At 36.6% G+C, this 25,633-nt stretch overlaps 1 long non-coding RNA gene across 1 annotated transcript in view; it reads right to left on the bottom strand.

Annotated features, from left to right (window-relative positions):
- Positions 1-346: 346 nt before the first annotated feature.
- LOC140523845 (uncharacterized) overlaps positions 347-25,633 on the bottom strand; it is a 216,244-nt gene continuing 190,957 nt past the window's right edge. The window contains exons 4-6 of the long non-coding RNA XR_011973489.1: positions 6,290-6,345; positions 2,571-2,720; positions 347-542 (exon numbers count right to left, since the gene is read on the bottom strand). This is a non-coding gene — a long non-coding RNA (uncharacterized lncRNA). The remainder of the gene's footprint in view (positions 543-2,570; positions 2,721-6,289; positions 6,346-25,633) is intronic.

Genomic DNA, 25,633 nt, shown 5'->3' with positions numbered 1-25,633 from the left:
CTTAAAATTTTCCCCTGAAGGACAAAGTCCTTTGATATCACTAACACAACTGCTGAAGGTTATTCTAATAAAGAAGTTACAAAAACATTATGAGAGGCAAAATAATATGCTGGGAAGAAAATTGGACAAGTAGTTACTGACTCTATGACTTAGTTATATAATTATGGGCAAGAAACTTAACCTCCTTCAGTCTCAATTTACTCATCCATAAAACGGGAATAATAATTACTTGGATCATATACCATACAGAGCCACAGGAGGAAAATGATGCTTTGAAAACTGTTTAGCCATATAAGTTATTTTTGTCGTTCTAAATAAGTAAAAGCCTCCAAGGGAACACTACTCATTTGGCCATGTAAGCATCTGGTGTGTAATTTAAAAAATCAATATTGTTACCTTAGTCACCCCTCCAATGTACGTTCCACTAGTTTAGAACTTCTTGGCTTGATTTGGGAAACCAAAGATAGCCATGGACTTGCATATTTCAAAATAGAATTGGAAGCAACACTTCCTCTTGGATTCTGTCTTCTCTTGGTCTGAAGCTAAAATTAGATAAAGAGTATAGACCTATTAGAATTTCTGAAGATTTAGGAAAAAGCATTTCACAATAAGTGAACACTTAGAGATGAAAGTAATTAGATACTGCCAAGAATTCTGACTAGAGAGGGGCATTAATGAAAACATGACTCATAACTTGTTGGAAAATATTGCCCACGGATAAAGATGCAAAATAGGATGCTCAGTATAATGCCATGGGACTAGATTTTCAAAATATAGAAATAACAAAATCTCTCTCGGGTGGGTTAGCTAAATATAGCACGGGCATGATAAAAGTGAGCTGAGTGAATGAAGGACAGTACATAGTTGTGGTGCCTCCAGGGCTGCATTAAGATGTCTGTAGGCCCCAGGCACTTCTGTGCCCTAAGCATATTGGTGGTTTCTAAGTGTCTCTGATTTTGTAATAAGAAAAATCCTCTGGAGTTCATCTCCAGGATTACTAAATTTCATTCTAAGAAGGCAGTAATCAATTGAGATATCCTTGAACACTTGAGTTCAAGGTCTAGGCCGCTGGCATGTAATGGCTAGATGTCCCATAGAAAGCCATCTAACCTATTGGTGCTTTGGGGGGGTTTCTAAGAATCTAACAGTCACTTGTGGAAATATGTTGAATTTGATTGCACTTGTATAACCTCTTCAGATCGCATGCTGGGAGGGGAAAAGATTTAGAACTCAAAATCTTATAAAAGCGAATGTTGAAAACTAAAACTAAATAAATAAATGAATAAAAAATTTTTAAAAGAAACTAAATTAGCTTATTTGGCAAAAAAAAGAATCTAAGAGTCAAATATGGAAATATGTTTAATATGATTGTTCATGTATAGCCAAATCAGATTGCACTCTGGGAGGGAGAAAAATTTAGAACTTAAAATCTTTTAAAAGGAAATGTTGAAAACTAAAAATAAATAGGTATATTTAATTAAGAAAAGAAACTAGTTTATTTGCACAAAAAAAAGAATCAGAGTCAAATTGTTGACTTGAATTGGGAGAGGGAATTTCGTCACCTAGGAATATCAATGACATCATTGGCCTCTATGTTTCCCTTAACCATTTTATGAAACAGAAAAGATGACGATGATATGTCTCTGCTTCTTTATGTGCATACTGTTCCATTTATATGACTAGGAATACACCCCCCCAACACATACACACATATCTACATAACTTTATAATCCTCACATCCGTATATGCATCTATGTATGTATGCATGTATATTATATATATATATATATATACACACACACACAAATATGTACTCATATATTCAAGAAGACATCCTGGTTATTGTTTTTGGGATAATTTTTTCATTGTCAAAAGACCTGCAAATGCATAGGCCCTTTATTTTTTGAAGGCCTATTCACAGTGCCGATTATACTGATTGACTAAGATGGTCCTGGGTACCTCAGGTATCAAGGATGATCAAAATAAGGCAAAGAAGAAAAAAGGTCATGAGCTTGGCACGAGAACCCTCTGCACCCCTGACAGGTGGACTAAGGTTTGTCTGTAAGAGACAAGGTCGACATTTGCAAGTCAGTATATGTATAGATCTATGGCTTCCATGTAAAAAAAATATTTCTAATTTTTATAATCCTTAAATCAACAGGTATTTCTCCAAGGAGACAAATGAATACTATATATATGTGTGTGTGTGTGTGTATGTATGTATGTATGTATGTATATATGTATGTATATATGTGTGTATATGTGTATATGTATATATGTGTGCATGTATGTGTATGTATGTAAATGTGTGTATGTATGCATATATATGTGTGTATATATATATGTAAGAAAAAGATAGTTATAGGATCTTAAATAGGATCTTAAAAATAAAAAAACTATATTCCATATCAAGCATATGGAATATGCTTGGAGAAACATTTTAAACAATTGGTAAATGACACAAAAATTGAGTGTCCAGAAGGCGTATGAATACATACATCACTACATGTCAAGGCGCAAGTTTATGTACTATATATAATCTTGTAAATCTTGAAAAGCACATTACATACATCACTTCATTTTCTCCCCCTCGCAACGTCCCTGAGAGGCAGATGTAATTGTTGTCTTCATCTTTATGATGAGCAAACTGAGATTAAATGATTTGCCCAGGGCCACAGATCTGAACTCAGATCATCTTGGCTCCAACTCCAGTCCTCTCCCTAGGGTCACAAGCACACATGTTGTCAGTTCTGAATTCTCAATTTTCTTAAAAAGAAAAATACAGTTACATTTTAGATAGAGAAAGTTCCTGAGAGAGAATAGACAGTCAACTCTAAATGAGAAATGAAGAAGATGACTTTCTTTTTCCCATAAGCCTCTTTCTTTGATGAACCTCCAGGAGTAATGTCCCCATATGAAAATTAGGTCTCAAATTGGCTCATTTATTTCCATTTTATTGCTTGTTCCCTAAAAGAAAAATGGAAATGCAATAAATGATCTCTCCCTCAGTGTTGGCAATTTGTATTCACTGTATTTTACATCTTTTATTCAGACACAGTGATGTCCTGACCTTTTAATGTCATTATAACATTTTTTTAATCATTCTATCTCGTGTCTAGAACTTTCTGGGGCATGTTTTCTGATTGGTTATGAACACATGCATATATATTCCAGATTCCACACAGAAGGATCTAATAATGATGGCAATTAAAATTCATGCTACAGAATTGGGAGGGACTTGAGATCATTTAGGTACACACGCAATTTATACGACCACATACATAATCATAATTTCAGAATAAAATATACTCAGGACACAAGCCCCTCAATTCATAGGGAAGAAAATTGAAGATCTTACATGTGGTAAGCAGCAGAGGCAGGATTCTACACCAGATCCTCTGAATCCAAATGTAACACTTTTTACCCCACATTAGCCTGTTTTCACTGATATTCCTCATTATTAATTTGGACTTCCCAAAGTGGAGACACAGGCAGGGCAAACAAAACACAATTGTGTTGAGTTAATCTAATATGATGTTGTGCAATGAATGTTGAACAACTAACTCTGTGGAAGAAAACAAGTACACACAACACACTTTAAAGTTTAATTTACACGATTAACATCGTCTCCACCAATTTCTTAAGTCTAGAGAATGAGCAAAACAATAAACAAAACTCCAATTTGTAATGATGAACAATTTTTGAGGTATAAATGTTTACATTAAAAATTTAACAGTCAGCTCTCTGAAACTGATGTGAACTGGTTTCAGCATCCCCATTTTGCAGATAAGGAAACTGAGGGACAGAGAGGTTAAATGACTTGGCCAGAGTGACGCAGAAAGTTGTTATCTATTACAAAATTTTAACATAAGTTCTCCTGGTTCCAAACCCTGTATCCTATTCACTGTATCACCTATTTGGCTTGAAAATTATACAAAATATGGGCTTTGTTATCAAGAAACATAGAGCCCTATCCATGGTGATAAAGTCCTAGTAATTGGATGGCCCCCTCAACTTATAAGATCCTTCTCTTTCATTTGTCACCAAGTCCTAATGATTTTGTTTCCAAAATATCTGTCAAATTCTTCTCTCTGCCTCACCCTGTTCTTCAGTACCCATCTGGATTACTCCAACACAACCCTGATTGAACTGGTTCCTTTTTCCATTCAAGCTACTCTTGACTTATCAAACTTCCTCAAACAATACTTTCTCATATCATTCATTTATTCAAAACCCTATAATGACTCCTTATTGCCTAATGTGTCAAGTCAGGCTTAATCTCATTTGTCTGGCATTCAAGATCTTCCATAGTTAAACTCCAAATTATATAGCTACCCTAAGTTTCTACTACTCTCTAAAATGAATCTGATGTTTTTTCCAGGCCAGTCTCCTCAAGCTTCCTGTATAGTATAATGCTTTTTGCCTCTCCTTTGTCTTGCTATGTTTTATTTTGTTAAAATGGAATACCATCTCCTCTCCTGAACATCTATCCAAATTCTACCTCTCTTTTAAGGCCCAGCTCAAGATCTATATTTAGTTAAAACCTATATGTCAAGGCTTCCTGTAGCATTTTGGGAGACATAAATATCTCCCTCCCATAACTTCCAAACATTCGTCAACACCACAAAGCTCATTACTTTGCTATTCCCTGACTTGTGTTGTTTCTACTTGTTTGTCTCTTAATCTTATTTTCCTAGTTATATCAAAAGCTTTCTGAGGTCAGAAAATTATCATTAAGGTTTTAAAATGTGTATATATATGTATAGGTGTGTATATGCACACCTATACACACCACAAAGTTCAGCACAGAGTCAAAATTTAACCAAAACTTGTTGGTGTATCAGCAAGGACCCTAGCATGCATAGGAGGGCCTGCTGTACAGATTCTTAGATCTGATTTTCTAAAAGGAAAGCAACTTTTGAGGGGTCAACAAGCAATTTAATCAAGCACATAGATCATTGACTTAGTTCAGGGGAAAAAGTCAGCACCCTGAACTTCACAGAAAATACCAACAGAGAAATAAAGATCAACCAATAGACAGGGCTTCCAACTGTCTGCCTGAAAGCAATACATACTTCATAGATCAATAGATAGATCCAGCTGTCTGACCATTACATACATACATAGTTACCAGAGAAAGAAGCACCAACATCTGGGTTTTCAAAGGTGGGTGGGGAAGAGAGGGTGTCTTAGCGGCAGGCCAGATTCTCATCCAAGCAAGCAAACACTTCCAATGAGTAAACCCCAAAGTAAAACCTCACCTCAGAGTATTCATACACTTTTCAGAGCCAGAGGGCATCACAGTCCTTGAGAACCAGTACCTCATTAGAAATTAACAAAAGGTGTGGGCCTCCCCTAATCAAGCATCCCTTAATGGGCAAGCCCATGAATGGGTAGGGAAGATCTTTAACTCTCATCGGCATTGCAGTTGGTAATCAATCAAATTTACAAAGGACAAAACTGCAAAGCAGAAGCTCTAGTTTACCAACCAACATTGGGTTATCCAATTAAATAACTACTCATTTACACAGTAAACACATGTAGCTAAAGCATTGTAAAAGGCTGAATGAAGAAGCTAAATGAGCTATGTCGGTTCTCTACAGGAGAGATTTAATAGCTACGGTTCTCAGCAGTGGATAGTAGAGCTAGATGGAAGAACTAGTTAATAGCTCCTCTTAAATGGAGAGTTTTACTAACCACAGCTTCTTTAGTGGATGCTGGACAAAGTATTAGGTGACCGTAAAGATACCTGGATAAATGTGGGATATGATGCCAGATAATGAACCAAGGAGGACATTTGGAGGAGGGTTGGTCCTGCTGAGATCAGCATGACAGCTACATCATCATAAGAAACTCCTTCAAGTAGGTGCCATGGTGAGGATTACTAGCCACTACACCATCAGCAGATGGTAGCAAAGAATAGTAGGAGGCATCCAAAAGGGTCTGAAATATCAGCATGTGGTAGCAGAGAGTACCTTCACTACCAGAGGACATGTGGAGATGCCTAGCAGAAAAAACCAATGTGTCAAACTCTATAGGAAGTCATAGATAACTTGGTGGTTATACTGCCAGAGGACATCAGTGGCTCTGAAAGATTGAAGCTGCAAGTTGCCCTGGCTAGAAATGCATGCTGTCCATGGGTGCCTATGGAAATGCCTTCTGCTTATGTGTCATGGCCATGCTGTTTTTTGACATGTATACTTTTTTACAAGTTCCATGATCTTTTGTGTTTTATCGATGCATGTTCGCTGAACAAACAGTTTTGTGCCTTCCTTTGTAGGTATCATACCATTTTGTGGGAGAGCAGATTCCTCATTTCATCTTTCTGGGTCTCAGTTTCTGCATCTATAAAATAAGGGAATTGGAAAAGATGATCTCTGAGGTCCAGTTGGGCTCTCAATCTATGTTATTTATCCTCCCTTTAATGAGAATTAAAACCTTAATCAATCTCCTGCTTTGTCAAATGAGAGGGTTTTACTAAAGGATCATGTCTTTTTCTTTCACCTCAAAATCATACAAACTACAGCAATGAAGCTGTGAAGGAGAATTCTAGATATCAGTTAATAAGAGGAAAAGTGTGGTTCTAGAGAGCAGAGGGGGCAAATCATTCAAACCAAGTGGACTGGTTTAAAAGGAAGAATACTATAATGAATATGACCCTGGATTGGAGTCAGGAGGACCTGAGTTCAAATCCTGCCTCAAACTTGCTGCCTAAATGACCCTAGGTAAGTCACCTATTTTGTACCTCAGTTTTATCATCTGTAAAATGGGGGTGGGGTGGACTCAATCTCTCTAAGGAACTCTAAGGTCTTGCAGCTCTGAAACCATGATCCTTTCATCTACTAATCTTAGTTGGAAGGATAGCTAAACCTGAGTTTAGCCTTTATTGACCTAAAGAAAAAAGAAACAATGACTGCTATCTAATTTTTATGTTTCATTTATTATTCATTTATTAGCTGAATTATTTCAGCTAATAGGTTCATCTTTACCAGTCCCATCTTGCCTCATAAGTCAAGAAAGAAGTCTATCTATAGACATAAACTAATGGAATAGTGTGTCAAATCTGAAAATATCTCCATAGCTTCATTTGCATTTCATGTGCCTCAGCTGGATCAGAACATTTTGCATTTGCTATAGCTCTTCTCTCCTCAGGATAAAAGGTTTTTCCTGCTTGAGAAGAATATTAATTGGATATGAAGTAAAACACTCCATTATAATTAGATGTGTTACTACATCACCACTGGTGATAAGACCAACTTATCCGGTGACACTTAAGAAGTCCATATGCTGAGGAACATGTGTTTCTGCAGAGCCCAGAATGCAATGACCATTCCCAGTGTGAATCTGCATAGCACCAGAAAAATTATTTGCTAAATGTAAAATTCATAATAACATTCTTAATGTTAATGACAATCATATTATCTTTCCTAGAGGCCTATAAATATTAAAATGAGAAAATGGGAAACATTAGAGACAATACAATTTAAAATACACATTTAGTTTTAAACACATTTTTAATATCCACTATTTAGATTGATGCCACATATTGCTTTAAAGTAATTTCTCACAACTTCTAATGCTTTTTCAACTATCAAGTGAAATATATCGAGTAATATAGATTCTAAGAGAAATATGTGATTTCCATTAATAGTAGTTCTGGATTTTTTTTTACAGATACAGATTTTTCAGGCAATGCTTCATAGTCTTCAGCAGTCATTCTGTAACAAAGTGGTTGGAGATTGGTTTATTTTTTAATCTACAATGACACAAGTCTTAGCCTCTGCTGACCCAAGAATAAAGGGACCAATTTCTGATACCTTATTTTTATCATTCATTGATAAAATGAGACCTTCATCAGACCTCAGCTTGCCATGGTCCTCCATTTTCTTCTATAGAGCTAACCAGGAATAGAAAATTTTTTAAAAGAAAGAAAAAAGTTGAAACTAAATATCAAGGTTAAGGACATCTACTATATTTAAGCACACTGGGGAACATGAATGCCTTGGCCCATTTGAAGATTCTGTTTCTCTAAGGATGTAGAATCAAAATTTCAGAAATGAAATTGACCTCAGTGGCCATCTAGTCAAACCCTAAGGATAGCTAGGTGGCACAGCAGACAGAGTGCTAGGCCTAAAGACAAAAAGACTCATCTTTGTGAGTTCAAATCCAACTTCAGGCACTTACTAGATGTATGACCCTGGGCAAATCACTTAACCCTAATTACCTCAGTTTCCTCCTATGTTAAATGAGCAGGAGAAGCAAATGGCAAACCACTTCAGTATATTTACTGAGAAAACCCCAAATGGGTTCACAGAGAGCCAGAGAAGACTGGACAAAAGTCCAATCTATACATGATAAAGAGTTGGTATGGCATAAAGGACAGAAAGCTGGCTTCGCAGTCAGAAAGACCTGAGTTCCTGTTCAACCTCTGATATTCTGACTGTGTGCCTCTGAGTAACTCCAGTAACTTCTTGGTGCTTAGACAACTTGCTAAGACTACCAATCACAGAACTCATCTGAATTTGCAGATAGCTTCTCGCTGAGGGTTTCCTATATGGGTACACTTTAAAATATATGGGCCCCATTAGCACAAAATGTCTACAAATAATCCTAGACTCACACTATCCTCTCATAAATTTATAGCTGGAAGGGATCTTAAAAGTCCTCTTATCCAACCCAGTTGTTTTACAGATGAGGAAAATGAGTCCCAGAAAAGTTAAATAATTAGCCCAAGATCCCACAGGCAGTAAGTGGCAGAGAAGGGATTTGAACTCTGCCATAGGCATATAGATACTACTTACAGTGTTTGTGTTACCTAGTATATAAATGTGTTCACATCCATGTAAATACCAATATGACATATAGACATTAGGAAACAAGGACAACATTGACTTCCTTAATCTTCCATATTAGAGTTAGAAAGATTTACTGTCCATCATTATTGGAGCATGTTTTAACCCCCACTATTGACAAAGTGATGATATCATGGTAAGCTTTATGGTGAGTGCCTTCTATATGCTAGGCACTGTGATTAGCGCTGGGGATACAAGGAAAGATGAAAGTCCCTACTCTCAAGGATCCCCCAGTCTAATGTAGAAGACAACACACAAATAACTATGAAGAAACACTGGATCTACGCTGGATAAATTGGACATAATCGAGAGATGGGGGAGTGGTGAGCAGGGCATCAGAATTAAGTGGCTTCAGTAAAGGCTTCCTGTATAAGGCAAGATTGTAGGTGGGACCTGAAGAAAGCTGGGGAAACCAGGAAGTATAGATGAGGAGAGAGAATATTCTAGGTATCCCTGATAACATTCATCTGAATACTTTACTTTACTTTCACTTTATATTCACTCTCCAGTAGATAACACTCGTGACTTGAGGCTATCTCAAGAAAATACCATCCCGTGGTTACCAACTAACCTTCTTATCATGAGCTTTCTGAGATATATATATACATATGTATATATATAACTAGAATAGTCCTTTCATAGCAGATATAAAATCTATTGACAAGACCAAACTTCAAGCTTTTCCAGACTGGTACACTTTCCAGAGTTTGCACTAGATAGGTATAACTTTCAAGAACTCTTGATCCCTTGAAGGTCACAATGAGATATCTGAGGAGAACTTTTATGGAAGTTAGTGTATCAAACTTCCTTAAAATTTCACCTCCTATCAGTTAAGAGGGGCGTCATATGTATGAAAGAGGAAAACAAATAATACATTGGGAGTACTGAATACAACTTGACTCACATCAGCTAGAGTTGGAGCCAAGATGGCAGATGGTAAAAAGAGTACAGTGGAATTCCCTTCCACAAAACTCCTTCACACAGATCTAGAAAATGTACCAGGCTAAATAGTGGTGGGGAAATCCATAAAAAGTCACAGTGAGTCATTCTTCCAGCCCAGGGAGACGGATGTGGAGGTCTATAGTCAGAAGGGATAGGGTCAGGCCAGGAGCATGTCATACAGTGCTCCAACACCAAGAAAAAATCTGGACGCCGGGACAAGAGGAGGTCCAGAACCAGATTGGAACATCCCAAAATCCATACTAAACTACTGTGATGGGAAAAGGTGCCAAGTGGTAGTTTTTGCCACCTACTTGGCTTCAGATCACAGATTCAGAATTAACTGAGAAGTGCACATGATGTTCTGGGTAAGAAGGTCTTGCACAGTATACTAAGAAAAGTGAAAGTTCAGAAGACAGTAGCAAAGGTGGGGTTCAGAGCTCAGGGGCAGAACAGGATCTAATTTTCAGCATCTAGTCTGTACAGGAATAACCAGGAGAGAAATCCCAGACCAAGGGGAGGCACAAAAATGCCACTCTGAACCAACAGAGATTTTCTGGGGTTACACGTAAGGGCAGAATTCAGCATCAGCATTATTCCTGCTCAGATCCAAATGCAGTCAGGAACTTGCAAAGCTCAAACAAAAGGTGACAATAATCATATTTTGCCCTAAATTAGAGCATTCTAAGAGTACTAAAATCTTTCAGGTCTTCAGTCTGTCCCTGAGATCCTTGAACAACACAATACTCAGTACTCCAGGAAAGTATTAATCAGACCAGCCTACACCTTCCCTCCAAAAGTATGAAAGAGGCCAGCTGTAAATCAAGTGCGAAACCAAGAAGCAAACAAATGAAGGATCTCATCGTAAAGAGCTATCAAAGGGGCAGGGAGGCTTCTGGTTCTTAATGCATTTTTAAAAATAAGAAAATAACAGCAGCTATGACTTCCCTTGATGCCACACGTCAAATAAAAGGATGTTGCCGTTTTTTAGAAGCTAAGAATAAGAGAAGTGATGGATTCTAGAAGCAGAATGAGACATAAATATTGGGGCATGGACAACATGAGAATTTGTTTTGCTTAACTTCTTTGTTTTTGTTTTTTGATAAAGGATAGTGAAATGGAGAGAAAAATGCTTGCAAATTGAACAGTTTGAATACTTTAAAAATAAATTGAATATAGGAATAGCTTATCTAGATTTATGTTTTGGGAAGCCAGTTTAGAAGGCCTATTTCTAGTCAGATATTAGCTGCCTAGAAAATTCACAAGTATAACTAATTTGAGATAGTAAAGTGAGCATACAGTTATGAGCATTTGGGTTAAAACAATGTGAGCATACTCTCCAAACTTAATTTGATTTTACTAAAGAATTATAAAATTCCTTAAGAATCCTTTAAGAACTACCTTAATATGTTATCTCTCTCTTTCCAAAGTCACTTTCCTTCTCTAACCCTCTCTTCTAAAAACCAGAAGTAGGTGGGGTGGGGGAGAGAGGAAAGAATTGCGGTGAACTCACATAACTCATTTTCTGGACTGAAGCCATAACTACTATCAAATTAGCTTCTAAAGAATTTGGCATCTTAAAACTGTCTCTATTTCAAAGCATGCTGACTCAGAGTGTGTCAAGTGACAAAGGTCAATGCAGGGGATAGGAATCGAGTTGTTATTTACAGGCCAAGAAAGGTTTATGAAAACACAGTATATTCACAAGGCCAATGCATCTGAGCATGATTTTGCACAGCCACCTAAGAGGTGCCAATTCAGGAACTGGAAAGCAGCCACTGTTCCATAGGTCAGCCAAACCTGGAATCTATTTGGAAATTCTATGTGATTTAATCCCTGGTGATGATGACAGGGTAGCAAAGTAAAGGAAGTTTGATGCAATGTCAAGCTTATCTCTGGCTAATCTTGGACCATCTCAGTCAGAAGTTCAATGGCCTAACATTCACTCCTTCTTAGCTGAAGGTAAGGTAATCTGGTGCTTTTGTGGAGAGTTTTAGTAACATGTAGACTTGCGAGTTCTCTTTGAAGACATTATTCCCCCAACTGCATCTCGATCTCTTCTTGTCTCCCAGAAATCCACCTGCATACCTCACTAGTCATAGATAAAGTCTATTTTTGTGGTAGTTTTGGTGAATTCAGGGTTTCAGGATGAAAATAAAATAATTGTTTTCATTCAGTGAAATTCTGTGAAAAAGTCAAGCAGATCATTCACCTAAAAGAGTAAGTCAAATGGAGTTTAGACTGCACTGACTGACCAAAAGTTCAATTTGACTAAAATGGTCAATTAGTCCCATATCTTGAGGGGGCCTGCATGCTTTGAGTAGGGTAATTGATTGAGTGGTGAGAATATTTATACACAAAATGAAGTCTGGATGACAGGAAATTAAGTGTTTTTTTTCAGTTACAATAAATAAGTGATCCTATAGGTTCAAAGGCTAATGGAATCATAGATTGAGATTGGAAGGAATTTTAGTCATCTAATCCTAGCCCCTCATTTTTACAGATGAGGTTTTGAGGCCAAGACAAATGAAGTCAGTTGTCCAAGGTTGTACCACAGTTCAAGCTCAGGTTGCTTAACTCCAAATCGTGTTCTAAAATTAGAAGTCCAGTAAGATTCAGAGATGTACAAAAAAAGACTGAAATGGTCAAGCAAAAGTGAAACCTTATGCTTTAGCCGGGGATTGTTGAAAGGTCAAATATCAGTTTCCCTATTACAAAAACAATCTCCATCTTAATTCAAATCAACCTCTGAACCTGTTTTTAGCAGCTGCCCTCACACTTTGAGTGATTTGGCCCTAAATACCACTCATTTTTTTTCATCTATGTCATCATTTTATCTATGTCAGCAAGTGCAATGAATTATGTTTTCCATTAGACACTTGTATATTGTCAACATTCATTTGGATTCTAAGTATATTATGATACTTATATATTAAGTATATATGTTAACCTTGATGTTAACATATAGAACTGCATGTTAATTTAGCTTTAAATTTCATGAGAGAGCTTAAGGATCAATTCCAATAAACTTTTAATTCTTCTTTGTCTTTTCTGAACATATTTATGTCTAGTGGTATGTGAAAAACCTCCAAATTTTCCTGCAACTTGTTTAAACAGATGTTAAGAAATGTCCTCCAGGCATCTTCTTATATAAAACTATTGTGCAATCCTGGGAATCGGGGATCTATTATTTGAAATATTGAGCTATAAGGAAAACACTGGGTAAAGTGAAAATATAATGATATCAGCATCTGTTTAAAGAACCTAAGGATGAATCAGCAGACTGAGGGACAATCTGCCATTGGGCCAACATTTTCCCTAATGAGAAACAGTATGATTCATACTCTTCTTTAGATCTATGACCTTCTTTCTTTTCACAGTTTTACTGCCAATGGTAACAAATATGCTCTCATGTCTAGAAAACCTCAGATGAGTTCTGAAGATTACCACCATTAAGACATTTAATAAGTTTCCTCATCTGTAAAATAGAATAATGAGAGTTGGTTGCAAACTCCAAAGAATACATATAGGATAAAGATACACACACACAAATATATATATACAGAGAGAGACAGAGAAAGACAGAGAGAGACAGAGACAGAGAGACAGAGAGACAGAGAGAGACAGAGAGAGACAGAGACAGAGACAGAGACAGAGACAGAGACAGAGAGAGAGAGAGAGAGAGAGAGAGAGAGAGAGAGGAAGTACTTGTAAAAGATCAAATGTGTGAATGTGAACTAGTCTTATTAATACTATTATTAGGTAAGGGTGAGCAAGAGTAATAAGCATTTATTAAATACTTAGTGTGTGCCATGCATTGTCCTAAGCACCAGTGATACAAAAAAGAGCAAAGGACAGGGGCTGCCCCCAAGGAGTTTATGTTCTAATGGGGGAGACAACACACAAACAAATATAGACAAAGCAAGTTACATACAATTGTTTTAGTTTAGTTATTTCCATCATGTTCAACTCATCATGACCCCTTTTTGAGGTTCTCTTGGCAGATATATTGGAGGGGTTTGCCATCTCTTTCTACAGCTTGTTATACAGATGAAGAAACTGAGGCAAACAGCGTTAAGTGATTTGCCCAGGGTCATATAAGCTAGTGAGTTTCAGAGGCCAGATTTGGACTTGGGTCATCCTGACTCCAGGCACAGCCCTCTGGTCACCACACCACGTAACTGCCCATTATTTACAAGATAAATAGGAAATAATTAAAAGAGGGAAAGGCACTGAAATAAGAGGGTTTGGGGGAGGTTTCCTGTAGATAGTAGGATTTAAGTCAAGACTTAAAGGAAGCCAGGGATGATCTTATTTTATATTTGCTTGGTGCCTTTCCTGCCAAATAACCAAAAGAGTGCAAATCCTCCTCATTTCAAATAATTGCCTTAGATGATATTTCAAATTTATGTAATGTTAGAGTAGGAAACTCATTCTGTTTATATAACCTCAAGCTCTGAACTTAAGAATTATCAGCCTAAGGTAAGTACACCTTGGACCTGCCACTTACTACCTATTTGACCTTGGGGATATATAGCAACTTAGACATACTCTGTTAGAAGATCTTTATTAGTAGCTTGGCTAAAAAAACAATAAAAATAAATTTTAAAAACTCATCAGCTAGTGAACAACCTGCTCCAAAATGATCTAGGTTGATTCTTGAATGAAATACTCACTGTCTGTCACAGACCTATGCTTGAAACTTTTCCAACTTAGTAATAACTGCCAGAGCCTGGGCTCAGCTACCAAAACCTTCATACCTCAATGAGGCATGGGAAAAAAACTTTAATGGGTGATCAAAATATCATCAACACAAACGATCATAACTCTGCAAAAGTTTAGCCAAATGTAAAGCCATTGCTGTTATAGACAGGAGGTACAGAGCACTGAACTTTGACTTAGCAAGACCTGAGTTCAAATCCTACCTCAAATATTGACTCTGGGTAAGTCATTTAACCTCACTCAACCTGTTTCCCCATTGGCAAAAGAGGAATAAAAATAGCCGCTACTTCACAGAGTCGTTGTGAGAATCAAGTGACATAATAAATATAAAGTACTCTGAAAACCTTTACTCAATATATACAGTGAATGTTAACGATTTTCATTACTATCTTTGTAAAACCAAAAGAACTATGTGCCCTTTAACTTCTCTGAGGTTTGACTTTCTTAACTGTAAAATGAAAGGACTGGATAAGATGGCCTTCAAGGTCTTTTCCATAATACCCACCTTGCAGGGCTGTAGTGAGGCTCAAGTGAGAAGTATATGTGAAATATTTTACGACCCTTAAAGTGATATATAAATGTTAGCTATTATTATCAGCTATTACGATGCTATGATCTTATGTGTTTGCCTACCGGAAAACTAGCCTTCTTAGATATCTTTTTGAAATTACAAATTTATTATAAGAATGAGAAAGAAAAGAAAAAATTTCTGGGAGCTATGAATTTATAGTCTTCCCAATTATGGGAAGATTTCTAAAGTCATGGAGAGACAATAATCCACCTAAGAGCAGAGAGAAGACTGAAAAAAACCACTAAAAATACAAGGTAAAATGAACCAAGGAAGACTTATAACCATCTAGTACAAAATGACACATAATCCATTCAGCTGAGTTCTAACTATAACTCTCTCATTAAAAGTTTTTATATCTCACTCTGTTAAAGGATTTCAACCCAATCCTACACTCATGGGAATATATTTCCATTCTTATAATGGACATCAACTGGAATCTGTTTATGGCAACTTACTTTAGACAATTTGTTTTTTTAAGTCAAATTTTACATTTAATGAACAGCAGAACAAACAGCTAGATGTTGCAGTATTTAGAGCTTTACACTGTGTTTCAGGAAGATCTGAATTCAAATCTGGCCTCAGACACTTATTAATTGTGTGACCCTAAGCATCTCACTTAAATCTTTATTCACCTCAGTTTCCCCAAGTGTAAAACAGGGATAATAATGGTACTTACCTTCCAGGGCTGTTGAAAGGATGCTGTGCAAATTACGAAGTACTTAGTACATAGGAAGTGCTATTTAAATGCTAACTAATGTTATTACTATTATTATAAATCTATTTTCTCTCCTTCCAACCTCATGCCTTATTAGAGAAAAAAAGAAAAACAAAATATTTACCTAGTATATACCTAGTAAAGCAAAACAAATCCCCTCATTGGCTATGGTCATAAAACATCTTTTATATACACATATTTATGTGTGTGTATATATATGTATGCATGTGCATATATGTATGCATGTGCATATATGCATCTATATGTTTGCATGTATATATATCTAGATCCATATACATCTTATTCTGTACCCTGAGTCCACTATTTCTCCATCAGGAGGAGACTAGCAGGAGTCCACGATGGTCCTTAGGAACACTGGATGGTCACGACATTGAACAGAGTTCTGACAGCTTTCAAAATCTGTTCCTTTCATACTGTCGATGTTATAGCTTAAATAGCATCTCTGGTTCTCTTTACTTGGCTTAGCATCACTTCAAATAAACATTTCTGCGTTTCTCTGAAATGATCAACTTCCTCATTTCTTACAGTACTATAGTATTCCATTAGATTCACACACCATAAATGGTTGTCATTCCCCAGTTTTCCTGAAACAGGGTACTGTGGTGGGAAGGGCATTAGATTGAAGAAGAGCTGCACTGGACACCTGCTTCCATGCCTCAAACCTTTCTGACACTGACCAAGTCATTTAAGCCTGTACATTTTATATTTCCTCATCTGTAAAATGAGAGGATTTGACTAAATGAGCTCTAAGGTCCCTTACGGATCTAAATCTCATGAACATTTATCCCGGAAGTTAAGTGACAACTATAGAGTTTTAAGCTATTAAAGTTTGAAACTGTACTTTTGGGACATGTCATATAAATGGTATATATTCAGCTTTCCTTTAATAACAATTCCACCCATGGATAAGAGTGGTGAATGCAAATAGAAGCTATAATCCAGCACATGATTCAATTCAATTGGATCAGTATTTGTCAACTCCTATGGCATGGGGTATGTGTGTGTGTGTGTGTGTGTGTGTGTGTGTGTGTGTGTGTGTGTGTATGTGTGTGTGTGTGTGAGAGAGAGAGAGAGAGAGAGAGAGAGAGAGAGAGAGAGAGAGAGAGAGAGAGAGAGAGAGAGAGAATAAGATTTTTAATAAAATCTCTAGGGAAAGCCATTTCTCAATAAAAAATGCACACCTTGCTGTCTGAAGCCAGACATAGCCACAGCCCTGTCTTTCCATCTCTTTGCATTCAAGTTCAGTGACATATGGGGGTGGGGGAGAAGTTTATTACTAGAGGCCCTGACAATCACTGAGAAAATTTACTACAGAAAATTACCTCATAGTATTTCAGCAGGAGTCAGGAATTACCAACCCAAGATTCAGGGGCCTGAGGTAACACATCAGCTCATTTATTCAAATGCATAAGGTAGATGAAATGATGATAAAGCAGGGAACCACCTATATCTTGCTCAGTTTGACAAGTAATACTTTTTCAAAGCTCGGTGCTAAATGATTGTGTAGGGCCAGCTCTTAATCCAAGAGAAATAGATTACTATTGATTTTGGATGACATTACATACAAGTGTATATCTTAAGTTATTATTTATATTAGGGATACCAAAATCTGATCCTATAATGCCCAAGGAGGGAATGAAGATGCTGTGACTCAATTCCATTCAGTGATCTTTAAATCAAACTAGTAAAAAGCCATGCAATCAATGACACCATTAATGGCAAGAATTTGTGGCACACAAATATGCCCATGACTATGTTCTAGCAAATATGACCAAATCTGTCACAAGGTTAAATACCAAGCTAATAAGAAAGCACATACCTATGACTCATAGTCAGTGCTACTTCAGTATGTCCACAAACCTTCTCCTGTCTTCTATCATCCTTCTGTAGCCTCCTGAAGCTGATGCTAGTCACAGTAAAATCTCTCACATAGAAACCACACCTACAGACCTGTTGGCAAGCCCTTGCCCTTCTGAGCAATGCTTTATACCTGATGCCCACATTGTTGGTGTTATTATCAATCAATCAACAAGAATTTATCAAGCTCTAACTGTGTGTGAGATACTAGGTAGTAGGAATAGAAAGATAAAAATTAATCAGTTCTTGTCCTCAATTTGAAACTGCCAGGTTTGTGTCCTCATGAAAATGACTACTTCTCTCGCAGATTTTAGGCTAGCCTATAGGTGCAGACTCCTCCTAGTCCTATAGTGCGTGAGCCCCCACCAACTGGATTCTCCCAAATAGTCTGCCGAAAGATATATTAGCTCAAAGCGAACGCATTTAAAGTTTAATACCTTGTTATCTATTCTTTACTCAATATGATTACGTTTTGGGCTTTCTGGACTGGAAGATCAGTTAAAATCAATTGGTCAGAGTTTCTTAGCATACAATCCAACAAATATTTATTAAACACCTACTATATGTAAGGCACTATGGTGGGTTCAAGAGATAGAAAGACAAAAATGGAGTAATCCCTTAACTTCACTAAGCTTATTCTAATTGGAAGGGGGAATTACATAAAACAGTACATATGGGAAATTGAGGGGGAAGAATACACAAAAAGAGAAGGGAATTGGATATCAGGAGTCAGGGAAGGAAGAGTAGTAGAAGAGGACAAGAATGAGGAGAGAGAGAGAGAGAGAGAGAGAGAGAGAGAGAGAGAACAGAATGGCAGTCAAGCTGATTCTATGGTGCAGAAGGTATGCTCTTTAAATATATTGCTAAGTAAGGAGACAGTGACAGCTAATACAGAGTTAGAAAGAACAACAAAAAACAACAGTCGTCACTGAAGTACTCAAGGGTGGGGGCATTGCTGACACTGTTGACATCTTGTACTAATCCAAGTCCTGGAGCTTCACAATTACTTTTCTGTGTCATCTGTCAGGCTATTTTGAACCTACTTTACATCCAAGTGTTTCCATCATATTTAGAATTTATTCTCATCAGAAAATTTCACTTAGCCTCTTGCAAAAGTGGTAAACACTTTAGCAGTGTGAAACATGTTACATTTCCTTGCAAATATTTGGTAACACCATGAGAGCAGAATACATCCTTTGAGCAATTATCTTGTTTCCATGGTGACAGTATATCTGTCCATCCCTTAGTGGGATTCAGGGAAGCAACCAAAGAAGCTATTTAGTGATGCTAGGGAGAAAGCAGTAAATGACAAGAGTGTGCAAATTGAATGCCAGCGAGGTCACAGAAAAGAACTATTTGTGCTATTTAATTATTATTTCATAAAGTTATGCAGGATGACCACTGAAGCAAGAATCCCATTGTCAGAAAACAGCAAAAATAAAGGAAAATATGGAGAAAAATTGAAAAGGGAGAATATAGTAAACAATAAACTGAAATGTTGATAACTCTAGTCCAGTTTCTATCTCAAATGGTCCTCTGAAATGTACCAAATCTCTACTGCCTCTCAGAACCAAATCTACCAGGGGTCCTTAGATGTAGAGAATACAATAAGAAGCCTTAACGTAGAGATAGCTACTCAAATACCATAATATCCTTTCTTGGATGCTGTTACGTGACTAGCCAGAGCCTTGTTGAATTTCACATCAGGGGCCAATTCTGAGGGGGGTGTGGTGGTGAGGAATGGTTTTAGTGGGCACAGAATCATAGAACCACAGAGCTGAAAGTTGACCTCAAAGGTCAGTCAGTTCAAAAATGAATCCCCAGTTACAGCATATCTGACAAGTGGTCTTTCAACCTGTGTGGGAAGGCCATAGATGAAGTCAACTTTACTACCTCCTCAAGATAGAACATCACATTTTTGGATGACTGTAATTGGCAGGAGGTTTTTTGAGCCTAAATTTTCTTCACTGACACGTTTAATGATTGCTCCTAGTTCTGCCTTCTGGGGCCAGAAAGAGCAATCTGAAGTCCTCTTCCACATAACAGCCTTTCAGAAGAGTTCAAAATATATGACCTTGGCAACAGTGGGAAAGAGGATGCTATAACCCTGTTCTTCTGGCCAATAAAGTCTCCTTTTCAACCTAAAAAACTCAAAGGAAAATAAATCTGAAAAATAATGTCATGGACACTAAGAAACATAAAATAAACATAAACTAAACAAAAGCTAGAGTAAAGCAGAAATTTCAGGTTCACAAAAAAATATAGTAATTAAATCAAAAGTAGAAATTAATGATATATGGTTCTCAGGTAAGGGCCATGATTAAAATGACTATCTATTTTCATTACGCTTTCAGAATATCTAAAGCAAACGAATATGTTTTCAAGAAAGTCCCGTACAGGAAGGAAGAAGGAAATGGAAACTTACAAACTCAGGAGAGTAAGTAAAATTAAAATATGAAAACCAAAATACGCAAGGAATTTTCCTAATTTAGGGATTACCCTGAGAAAAATGTTTATCTTAGTCAAAATCAGCAAAAAATTCATTTGTAACAATAAGAAAGAAGCCACTGTCAAAGAAATGAATAAACAAACCTCTATACATAAATTTCAAAATATGAACTCATAATTTTGTTTACAAGAAGAAATATGGAGCAATTGATAGAGGACTGACTTCAGAGACAGGGAGACCTAAGTTAAAGCTCTGTTTCTGTCACATATGTTATCATGACTGAGTTGTTCAACATGTCAGTACCCTCCAAGCAGCTCTCTAATTAGAACATGAATCATATAACATAATATAATAATTAATATTAACAATAAACACATTACATATAAAAATAAGTATATTGTAGATAGTAACATATATTTAATAATGAATAATAAATTGTAATATAATATAGAATAATATAAAGTTATAGGGAATGTGTCCATCTGAATTAGTGAGAAGAGATTTTACACCAGAGGTTTTCTACACAAATGAAATCACAAGTCCAGAAGCCACCTTCCCTTCCAAAAGATATTACTCACAGACTCATGATCATGTTCACATTTTGTTCTATGAAAAAAACTATTAAATATTATATTGGTTTATAACAAGTCATTCAAGTTTTCAGATTAATTATGTATAAAGCTGTTACTTTGAAGAACCATGTTTTCATTGTTGCAATCACAATTCAATTCTTCATTTTACAGACAGATGTGAAGGGATTTGCCAAAGGCCACTTTGTAACAGGTGGAATAGCCAGGATTTGAAACAAGGTCTTAGGACTTCAAGAACAGTCTTCTTTTCACTTTACAAGGTGACCCAGATTTCACACCTCTGAGAATGTCATTGCTGAAAAAAAGTAATTACTTGGTGTCCCATCTGCCAGTGATGAGACTCTGAGCACTTGATAAGGCTTGTCCTTTGGAGCGTGTTGCCTCTGCCCTCACAGGACCCACACTCTGTTTTTTTGAGCTTACAAGTAGCAATTCCTCTGCCTTCCAAAGAATGGGATTTTAATGGATGGAAAAGTGATGTTCAAAGAAAATAAAAATACCCTTTTCCTATATTTATAAAACTATGTCCCTCAGAGTGTTTTTTAAAATAAATTTGTTAGGTTTTATTTAATATGTACTCACAATTTCTGGTCCAGTGCCCCAAACTCTGGGCTTACATGAATTGAATTCACTCCTCTTTTTTTTCCAGTCAGTATAGTAGGAGTTCAATAAATGATATTGTCTACATGGGAAAAAATTGGAAGCTGCCATATCCTGTTCTTTATTATCTTGGAGTTTTCTCTCTCTCCCTCCCTCCCTCTCTCCCTTCCTCTCTCTGTCTCTGTCTCCGTCTCTGTCTCTCTCTCTCTCTGTCTCTCTCTCTCTCTGTCTTCCTCCCTCCCTCCCTCTGTCTCTGTCTCTGTCTCTCTCTCCCTCTCTTTCCTTTCTTTAATTCACCCCCTCCCAAAGTTGTTTTAACCCTATCAGAGAAAAAAGAACAAAAGTGCAATAAATCGGGACTTTTTACTTGCCTAAAATAAAACATATGTAGAAATGCGTTTCCTCTGTTTACGTATACATCTCTTTATTAAATGTAAGTAATAGAGTATTTGATCTTAGAACATACAAGAGGGAAAAAAGAATTGCTCTTTTCCCCTATGCATAAAAAGGAGAAAAGGAGCATCCAAGCGATCTTCTTAAAAGTGGAAACAAACCAGTATCTGTAATTTCTTGGTAAAGTGACAATTGTTAAGGATTAACAGGAAAATTTCAAACTCACAAATGCAGTAGGATCTGCTACCCTGGCATTGTAGCCAAATAATAACTATCATTTATGTGACACTTTGAGGTTTATCAAACGCCTTACCCACAATGCATCATGGGATTCTCTGTGTAGCCATGTGATGTACTTGGTGCAAGTATTATATCTATTTTCCACATAAGAAGGCAGATATCCAGAGATTAGCTATAATGTGGCTGCACAGCTGGGAGACATAAGAGGCTGAATTCAATTCTGGTGTTTCCCGATTCTGCCATTAGAAAGCACTCTTTCCATCATACCACACTGCCACCCAAGATAATCATAATTCTAATAGAGGATTTCCACTATACCATACTGCCTCTTGAGATAAGCATAACTCTGATGGCTGCCTTCAGAGGTTGAATGGTATAGTAGATGGGGTACTGGACTTGGAGTCAGGAAAAAAATGAGTTCAAATCTCACTTTAGACAACTGCTAACTGTGATTCTGGGGAAATCACTTAACCTCTCTGAGCTTCAATATTGTTATTTGTAAATTATTTTAGGTTATTTGTATATTAAGGGGGTTAGATTGGATGGCCTCTAAGGTGTCACTTTCAGCTCTGACACGCATACAAGAAAGAGTGTTAGATGTTTATCTTGAGAGTATTACAACGGATGACAGTTGATTAAAAAGATAAACTCCATCACTGTAAGATGATGTGATTCCTATCAATAGGAAATAAAATAGCTGGAAAGCTTGGAATAGTCCAAATCCTAAAGAGCTCATGAATTTGCAAGTTAATGAACAGTGCTTGCTGGATTTATTGCAGGACTAAACTTTAGGGATTTGATGGCAAACACCCATTCCTCTGACTCCTGGGAAGTTTCACATAAGTACACATGGCCCAATTTTCCCATTCATTTGAAACTTGTAATCTGGTCCAGAATCAAATCAGTTTTCAGATCCCAGGTTTATTGCCTATACATGTTGCCAAAGCTTGTAATTGTAATTAGGAAGTGAAGTTTAACCAAAAAGAATTTATTAAGTACTAACTATCTTCCATGAGTTGACATATAAAAAAGGCAAAAACCATTCCTGACCTTAAGGAGTTAATATTTTAATGAGACAGCAATTAAGTACATACAAGATCATACACACACACACACGCATATATATAACATATATATTCATGTATGTTATATATATAAATATATATTTATATATGGATACACCCACCCCCCCACCCCCATATATATATGTACAGTCAATGGGAGATAATTGCAGAGGACAAGTATCTTGTGAGGCAGTGTGGTATGGTGGAAAGATTGCTTTCTAATGATAGAATCAAGAAACACCAAATTTGAATTCAGCCTCTTATGTTTGCCAGCTGTGTGGCCATATGGTAGCTAACCACTCTGAATATCAGTTTTCTCATCTGGAAAATAGATGTAATACCTTTAATAATACCTCCTATAGAAGATGAGATTTGACTGAAACCTGAAGGAATTATGGGAAGATAGGAGCCTTGGAGGGAGGAGGCAGGGCATTCCAGGCATAAACAGCATCTAGAAAAAGGCACAGAATCAGGAGATGGAAGCGTCAAATTAAGAGCAGCAAGGAGGCCAGTGTGGGTGTGGTATGTAAGAAAAGACTGGGAAATTTGAAGGAGTCAAGTTGTCAAGGACTTTCAGAGCCAAACAGAGGATTTTATATTTGACCCAGCCATGTTTTATATTAAGCCCAGCGTCACTTACTAGAATGGTGGTGACAAGACATTTATATATCATAGGCAAGGTTCAAAAATTGTACACAAACCACCTCTCCCACCTTAATATGCACAACAGGACATCACAAAATAAATACCTCCATGCGTTGGAGAGCAAAAGTAGCTGGCATTTCAAATATGTACATTTATGGAAAGTATCCCTGGTGATATTCCTGGCAAACCATACCTTTGGTACCTGCCTGCCTCACTTCCTCCCAGACCCAGCCCAAGTTGTGAGAATGGTTCTGGGACTTACGTAGTGAGATAGATGAGTTCTAATAAACAGATCATTAAGAGTGATAGAAAAGATCACAGATACCTCTGAGCTTTCTCTATCAAAACTTTTCGCAACCCTTTCCCCTTGTTAAACCAAAAAGAAAAAAGTATTAGACCTAAAGATCTTGTGAAATGTTCGAATTTCAACCTTCTCTAAATGAACAGTATACTTGTCTATTATGATCTACCTATCTGCTCTACTTATTTCAGAAGAATTCTATGAAGATGAATTTGATGTCACTGAAGTGTACTGAGCATATAAGAGAAAAGTTCTCTGAAAACACTAGGTATTTTTGGAAATTGAATTGAATCATTTTTTAGAAGTACAGACACTAAGGAATCCAAATTAATAAACTGTTGTACTGCAGACACTGCAGAGCAATATTTAGATATCTTCCTTTAGCCAACTTCTGAGCAGACCCAGAAATGAAAGACTAGTCTAACAGAAGTTTATTCATATACTGACTCCCTCACTTCATTCAATCAATTAAAATATCTTTAGTGCAGGAATTAACTGTTTCATACACCACGGACACCATTGGCGGTCTAGTGAAACCTACAGAACCCTTCTCAGAATGTTTTTAAATTCATAAAACAAAATACAAAGGCTACAAATGAAACCATTTAAATTGAAATACAGTTAAGAAAATATTTTTAAAAAACAATTTTAGGGACATCAGATTAAGAATCCCCGCACAGCCTAAAGTGTACATGTCTGTTTCTCTGTGCTTGTTGACTGGGATTTCTATGGAAAGATTCCCTGTACCTACCACCAGAAACATAAATTTCTATTTTTATCTGGAGATATCTATTTGGGAAAAATAATTTCTTTATTCTAATTCACTGTATTTCTCCTGTATGAAATGAGGAAAGTACCTGACTTCCATACATTGGGTCAGATTGATTTTCCTAATCTTTGCTGAAATCTTCAGCACCATGACAGCCTCTCTGCAGTAGCACATTCTCTATTTCATCAACAGTAATTAATTCCATCAAAATAATCCTCTACTCTTCATTAAATTGTTGTAGGGACGTAGGAAATAAAATATTAAAAAGTGTATGCAGAGTTTGAAGATAGTTGCACGCTTATTTTTAAATTATGACAATGTCTAATTAATATGATTAATTAGCAAAATGAAGATTTGAAATGTTACCAGAATCTCTACTTTGCTAATCCAAATAACCTTTCATACCACAAATATTCCTACTATTAAGATATGCCCATCTACAAAGTCATAACTGGAATGGTGACAAAGGTTTTGCCCTAGGGTGTTGAAATTTATTGGGTGTTTCTTGCACTTATAGTTTTTCAGAAATGTAGAAACATCTGAGTCTAACACCTAGTTATCTATAATAGCTGGTTTAAAAAAAGAAGTTATTTTTGTAGTCAACATTCAATATTGAGCCACATCATTAATTTATCATCTCACAATTTACTGAAAGATGTAGAGAATACAGGATAGTTATGCTTATTATGTGTTGATTACCAAAACAAAACAAAAATAGCATTTCATTCAGTAAAACAAAACACCACTTTGCAAACTCTTTTGCAACAAGATCCATATATCAAAATCATTCAAGATTCCTTTAAAGATGTTCCAGAAAAATCCCTGTTTAATGACTCTGATAATAAATATAAGCCAAGACATTTCCACCGTGATGGAGGAAACCAAGTACAGAGTACATATGCAGG

The sequence above is a fragment of the Notamacropus eugenii genome, chromosome 2 (genome assembly GCF_028372415.1).
Source record: "Notamacropus eugenii isolate mMacEug1 chromosome 2, mMacEug1.pri_v2, whole genome shotgun sequence".
In the NCBI taxonomy this organism is placed as follows: domain Eukaryota; kingdom Metazoa; phylum Chordata; class Mammalia; order Diprotodontia; family Macropodidae; genus Notamacropus; species Notamacropus eugenii.
The sequence above is the reverse complement of the archived record's forward strand: the minus strand, read 5'-3'. Positions and strand labels throughout refer to the sequence as shown.